We start from the raw sequence: 6699 nt of genomic DNA, 5'->3' as shown, positions 1-6699 counted from the left end.
TTAATATTGTAATATTCTGTTACTTTAGCAAGCATGTCATGCTTATTTGTCACTGGCAAAGATAACACGGACAATATTTTGTCTGCTGTTTGCCAGTATCCCAAAATGGAAGACTTTTTGGGTGATGAGGAATTGAAAATCCCAATACACTGCACAAGTGCAGACTGTGATAGTGTTTATTACACATATGACATTGATGGTGTGGTTGTTGAGGTTAAGGAGGTGTGTGGAGTGGTTGGTCATGTCCATTATCTGTTCCTTCCGGAATTCCAGACACACATGATCACCAATCATTATGACATTCTCAAGAAACATATCAAATTGAGTGTGTACACAGAGAAGGAAATCTCTGCTTTACGCAACTCCTGTGGTTGGACAGTTGGACACGTTGATGGTGGGTACTTCTTTAATGTGTCAGTTGTGCCAACTAAGGATGATGGATTGAATGACATGTTCATCAATAAAGGTAACTGCACAGGTGAAGGCAGCAGAAATATTAAAACAAAGTTGTCACTGAGTTTAAATCTTTTGCTGTGTGACATGGCGCCACGCAATATGGATCGGCCTTCCGTGCAAAAGGCAAACTTTCATGACTTCAATGGTCTATTTATAGAGCCACCCAAAGGTCAATGACATAGAGTTTTGACAAACTTGATATTAAGGAGTATAAATTAATTTTAAACTAAAAAATCATGATATCTTTTGGCCTAATGTGCTTATGAAATGTATGTCCATCAAAAAATACTATAACTTTGTATGTGTAAACTATATATTTTATATTTTTATCAAATTTCCTAGTGTCCCACTTTAGGAAATGTGGTTTCAAAAAGTGGGACAGTATGATTCACCTAATGTAGGACAGAACTTCAGTCAGTCAAAAATGTGTGGTGGGGCATGGTTTGTGGGACAAAAATGGTTATTTACAGTGTTTTAGTGTTGCTATGCAATAATAGAATGGTTGTGTGTGTTTGTTGTTTAGTAAAATAGAAAACATTAGGCCAAATGGTCTTAAACATTTATGCAGTTCACAGCATTTTTATGAATTTTGACTCAAGGTTAAATCTAGCCTAAAGTTTGTTCAAGGTTTTTTAAATTTTTTTTTTTTTCTCCAGGTTGCAAGATTTTATATTTTGCCTTCAAATAAGCCTAGGCTATGCCTGTTGAAGAGAACAGTGAAGAATTCTGACTGTGCATTTAACTCTTTTCTATATATAACATAACATAGCCTATGAAAATAGTTGCCTAATGTCTTTACAATAAATACATTAAAACTATTATATTGTATTATTTATCTGATGATGTTCAATTATCAATCAATCCATCCATAACCAAGAGAATTACTAACTTATGAAGATTTTTACTATTCTGCATGAATCAAATTATTTTGGCCTTTTATCATAGACAATGATGATTATGATTATTCATTATTATTAATATCATCATCATAAATTTTGGCCTTTTATCATAGAATTTTCAGTGTCCCACATTAGGAAGCACCAGATTGTTTTAGACAACTTGCACGAAGAGCACTAATATGTCTATAATTTCTTTTATGAATGTGTTATCTCCATTTTCTCTTTTGATTTGATTAGGAGACATCCTGGGGTTTTTAAAATGGTATTGTGTGTGAATTTAATGTTTTGGCTACAAATCGCAATATATCACAGAAGTCTGAAATGCAAAAAATGTCCCACATTAGGGCAATTCACCCTACTAATTCTTCTTAAGAACATCTTAGTGTACTCAATTGTGCTATTTTGAGACACAATGAAATATGAACTAAAATGTGCTTCTAATATACCATCTCTGTATTTAAAAAACAAATATTTAGCTACCACTTGTAGTACACTATGGGTTCAAGTGTAGTAAGTAGTAACTGGTCTCAGCGAATGTTCCATTGGCGGCGCTATGTACGGCGCGCGCGTTAGGAATAGGAATCAAGCGCCTCGTCGACAGCCTTACTGGAGAGCAATGAAATATGAAGCAAAAGACCGCAGACTTTAGACACACACGGAATATTTCAGAAGATAACAACAGAGATATTGTCTTCTTCTCTTGTATTGTAATCTGCTATTGGTAAGTAGTTACCCTACTCTTTTGAATATTCACTCATGTTATAAACGTCAAATAAGATTTTAGTATAAATTCTTGCGCTTTGTTTGTCCTAGATAGCTTAGTGGTGATGAAAAAATTTCGTCTTCCATCTAAATATATAGATTAATGCGTTAAACAGGCGTCTTTGACCGCATCTCATCTGCTTTTTCAGTTTCTCGCGCCGCGTTTTAAAACGCCGTGTCAAGTTCAACGTCTGAAAACACGTCACCTGACACCCTGCGCTCTTTTCCATGTTGTTTGCGTTTTAAAATCACAAGCATGTTCCTTCATTTAGCTTACTATACATAAACGTACGTATGCCTATGTGTCTGTGAGACTGTAGTCGACAAGTTTTAATAAACCGTTGTTGAAAGAGCTGATAAGGTAATAATAAAGGTGTTAACCAAAATTTATAGGCTGCTGTGCTTAGTAGGCTAACTGTGTAGGCTACACTTTTCAATGAGACTGAGACCTTGTAAAGGTATAGTTTAAGGTAAAATGGAAAATTTAAAAAGCAATAAATGCAAGCTATTTAAGTTATTAAGCTATTGATGTACATATTTTTTTCTTTCTTAGCACCCCCTTTGAACTGTTAAGCCCCCCTTAGCACCCCCAAGAAAAAAATCCTGTAGCCGCCCCTGGAATGTCTATGTTACCTGTTATGCCTGCTTGAGGATTCTAATTACCTTCTGTTGTTTACCTCATGCCTAAGTTGTTATCAGAGACTAAAAGACTGTACAAGGGAAGTGTTTACTTACCAGTGAAACTCACCTCTTACTACTTGCCTGTTACTCCAGTGCCTTTTGTCTAATAAACTCCCACACCTGGGTTCTACTATATTCCTGAAGTATCATTACCGTTGCAGCATAACGGGCTGTTTTTGTACAGCTAAAAATAAACTGAAGCGGTTGAACAGAATGCTTTCCTATTTTAATTAATTTATTTTCTTTTTAAGAATATATGTACACTATAACAAAATTTCATGTTTCTGAAAAAAGTCTCTTATGCTCACCAAGGCTGCATTTATTTAATCAAAAATATAGTAAAAACAGTAATATTGTGAAATATTATTAAAATGTTTCTATTTTAATATATTTTATAATGTAATTTATTCTTGTGATGGCAAAGCTGAATTTTCAGCATCATTACTCCAGTCTCATGAATCATAAATCATCAGTTTCATAAATCATTATAATATGTTGATTTCTAATATGCTGCTTATAAACAAGGGGAGTCACAAGTTTCTTTTTTTCTCTCTCCCAGAATAGTCACATATTTGGGCTTGTTAGTGCTTGGCCATCATTGCACATTACCTTATGGCCGACCACTAGTAGCAGTAGTCAAATCTAGATTATGTGGTTTGTTTTCTCTATTGACAGCCCTAATGTGTTTATTTTTAGTCAAATTTCTTTTGTAGTCAAAAGTCTATGCTGAAGGACCCTATAGGCAGGGCTGTAACACAGAAGCACGCATGCGATTGTCATGGAACAGAAGAATGAAAACTGTTCACATGATTACCTGTTTTTTTTTTTATTGAACAACACTCAAGCTGAGAGCAGGCGAGTTTCTGGTTAGCCAGTTGTTACTGTGATGAGAATGAGAGTCTTATTTGCACTGGATTTGCAGGTATTGGAGAGAGGTGGCTGAAGGGCTGAAGACAGGCAAATGAAGATGCACAGATGACAGATGGCGAAGGTCGGGACAGTTCGATGCACAGGTAAGTAGTCCTGTAGAGGTTTAGTCTTGAATGACAAGCCCAGACATCCATGTGTTTGGTGCTGGCATTTATAGAGGAACTGATAAGACTGATGGCAGACTGGTGTTGTGATTGTTGAGTGTGCACAGGTGGTAGAGGAGATGATGGGAAATGTAGTGTGCTGAGGTGACTGGTCTGGTGACTGAGAAATCCCAGAAGGCGTGTCCTCAAAGCTTGAACAGGTGAAGGCGAAGGCTTAGGGGGACGACATGGATGATGCTGTAGGGATGGTAACAGGAGATGGCGAAGGGATGGCAAAAGGAGCAGGCGAAAGGATGGTGATAGCAGGTGGTGGAGGAATGGTGACAGATGGACAACAAGACCCTGGCGGGGATGATGACGAGCGTCTGACGGCACAGACCCAGAGCCCAGACATGACAGCCAAGGAGGCGTGGAGACTGATGTCAACTTAGGGACGACCAACAGAGGTGGAGCCGATGGATCTTAGGGCGCAGATGGAGAACCGAAGGAACAGAGCAACATTGCTGGCACAGGAGACCTAGGCAATGTTGTGGCGACGAGCCTCTGAGGAGAAGCCAGAGTCCCCGAGGACTAAGCAATGCTGGTCTTACGGAGGACAGAGGTGACGCCAAAGGGAAGGAGGAGCCCGCTGGGCCGAAGGGGTGGAGGACCGAAGCATAGTAGAAAAACCGCAAGTCCATGGCTGAGTTGGAGTGACAACTGACCAAGGGGGAGCCGGTGGGATGAGGGAACCCGGTGGAGTCGAAGGGCTGAGGGGTGTCTGGTGGAGCCAAAGGTGGAAGGAGCCAAGGCGGAGCCAACAGGTCGATGGGCTGAGACAGAGCAAGGTGATCAGAGGCTGGAGGCGGAGCCACAGAATCCACTCTCTCAGTCACTGATGGAGATTGCTTGACCTGAAGCTCGATGACACAGCTAGGCATCCCAGGACAAGGCGAAGTGCAGCAACTTCCATCAGAGGCGGGGCTGGAGGACTGGCTTAGCATGGCGGTGACGGAGGCAGATGGAGATCTGAGGAGAACGACAGTAATGTATAGTCCATAGTGCTGTCTAGAAACAGCGGTGAAAGTTCAAAGGAAACTAATAATACATTGTTCAAACAGTCCATTGTGCTGTCTAGGAACAACATTTAAGAACATGAAATGGGGTGGGATAGGGTGGGAGAAGATACTTCCATGCTGAAGTCCATCAGCCAGTCCTCTGACGCAATTTCCACCCATATACCCTCAGTCACTGATGTCGTGGGCTCACACCCCTGGTCAGACACACTGGGGGGCTCTTCTTCTGGGGCGCGGGTTCGCACTGATCTCTTATCGTCGGGCACTGGCTGACGCGTTGTGGCAGGTGGTAGCTCTCCATCTGCAGGGGGCTCGCAAGATTCCTCCGTGGTCAATGGTGGTGGAACTGGCTTTGGGTCCAGCTGTGTTCTGGACCGGGGGTGAACACTCTCCAGACACCAGATGACAACGTCCCTCCAGTTCAGACCTCAGGTATCTGGGAGGTCTACAGGGTGATGGTTGTTCTGCCCGATCCAGAACAGTGACTTCAGCATCTCATCATCAAAGGGGCTAGTGATAGCAAGAAGGCAGAATTGTCTGGTCAATGTTAAAAAATCCTGGCTCTCTCAAGCCAAAACAGAAAATCATGCTGCATATTTCATTTTTGGTGTGGTCTTCTGTCATAGAACAGAAGAATGCCAAACACAGGTAATTGTCTGAACAGTTTTTATTGAACAACACTCAGGCAGAGAGCAGGTGAGTTTCTGGTTAGCCTATCATTACTGTGATACTGCCATTATAATGAGAGTTATCTGGATTTGCAGGTATTGGAGAGAGGTGGCTGAAGGGCTGAAGACACACAAGATGATACACAGATGACAGAAGACGAAGGTCTGGACAGTTTGATGCACATGTAAGTAGTCTGGTAGAGTTTCAGTACTGAATGATGAGACCAGACAACCATGTGTGTTTGGTGCTGGCTTTTATAGAGGAACTGATGAGGCTGATGGCAGACAGGTGTGGTGATTCTTGAGTGTGCACAGGTGGTAGCCAGAAGGGGTGATGGGAAATGTAGTGTGCTGAGGTGACTGGTCTGGTGACTGAGGATTGTAACAGATCGATACAGTCTTCTGTATGCAAGACACTTTGTATTAAGTGAGCATTTGTTATGTGCTTGTTTGTGTGTGAGGTTAATCTAGGGCTGCACAATTAACTGAAATTAAACTGAAATCACAATTTGGCTTAGTGCAGCTATAAAATCGTAAAGTTTTAATCAAAAGATTACATGCGAAGCGTGTTTCATGGTGAAGTGCAGCACTGAGATCAGAGCGGATCGATCGGTTCGAGGTAAATGCTGCTCAATCTGTGCAAGCATTGTGAGTCAGAGTCTGTTATAATGTGACTTTTAAAAAGCAACACACCAAACATCTTTCCAAACTTGTAATGACAAGCATTTACATACCTGTCATCCAACAAAAAAGAACGTTTAATCATGTTTTTACTACAAACTCACTCATTTATTGTATATGTCATTGTCTTCATGTTTCATCAGTCAAAACGTCTCACTCCATTTGTGTTTTAGAGGCCGATTACATGACAATGTTGTCAACTAAAAACGGAAAACTTTTTATGCGTTTTGGCCATCATTTACATGACAACTGCATTTTGGGGGCCTGAAAATTTACTCGACATGTTGAATCAGCATCGGAGCTCGTTAGTCCGTTGGGTCATCTGATCATTCTGATTGGCTGTTCAGCTACTGCCACCTGCTGGTTCGGAAAGGCATTTCATCTTACGCAGGCACAGAACGGATGTACTACTTGGCAGTCGGGTGTCGAGCGTTGGTTTGATGTGTTCAGTATATAGGCGTGT

General features: G+C 41.0%; 1 long non-coding RNA gene across 1 annotated transcript; it reads left to right on the top strand.

Annotated features, from left to right (window-relative positions):
• The first annotated feature begins 1940 nt into the window (after positions 1–1940).
• On the top strand, positions 1941–6062 carry LOC125269511. Its single transcript, XR_007185131.1, has 3 exons — positions 1941–2076; positions 3721–3811; positions 5652–6062. It is a non-coding gene; the product is annotated as an uncharacterized LOC125269511 (long non-coding RNA).
• Positions 6063–6699: the final 637 nt, after the last annotated feature.

Source organism: Megalobrama amblycephala, linkage group LG6, assembly GCF_018812025.1.
Source record: "Megalobrama amblycephala isolate DHTTF-2021 linkage group LG6, ASM1881202v1, whole genome shotgun sequence".
NCBI lineage: Eukaryota > Metazoa > Chordata > Actinopteri > Cypriniformes > Xenocyprididae > Megalobrama > Megalobrama amblycephala.
The sequence above is the reverse complement of the archived record's forward strand: the minus strand, read 5'-3'. Positions and strand labels throughout refer to the sequence as shown.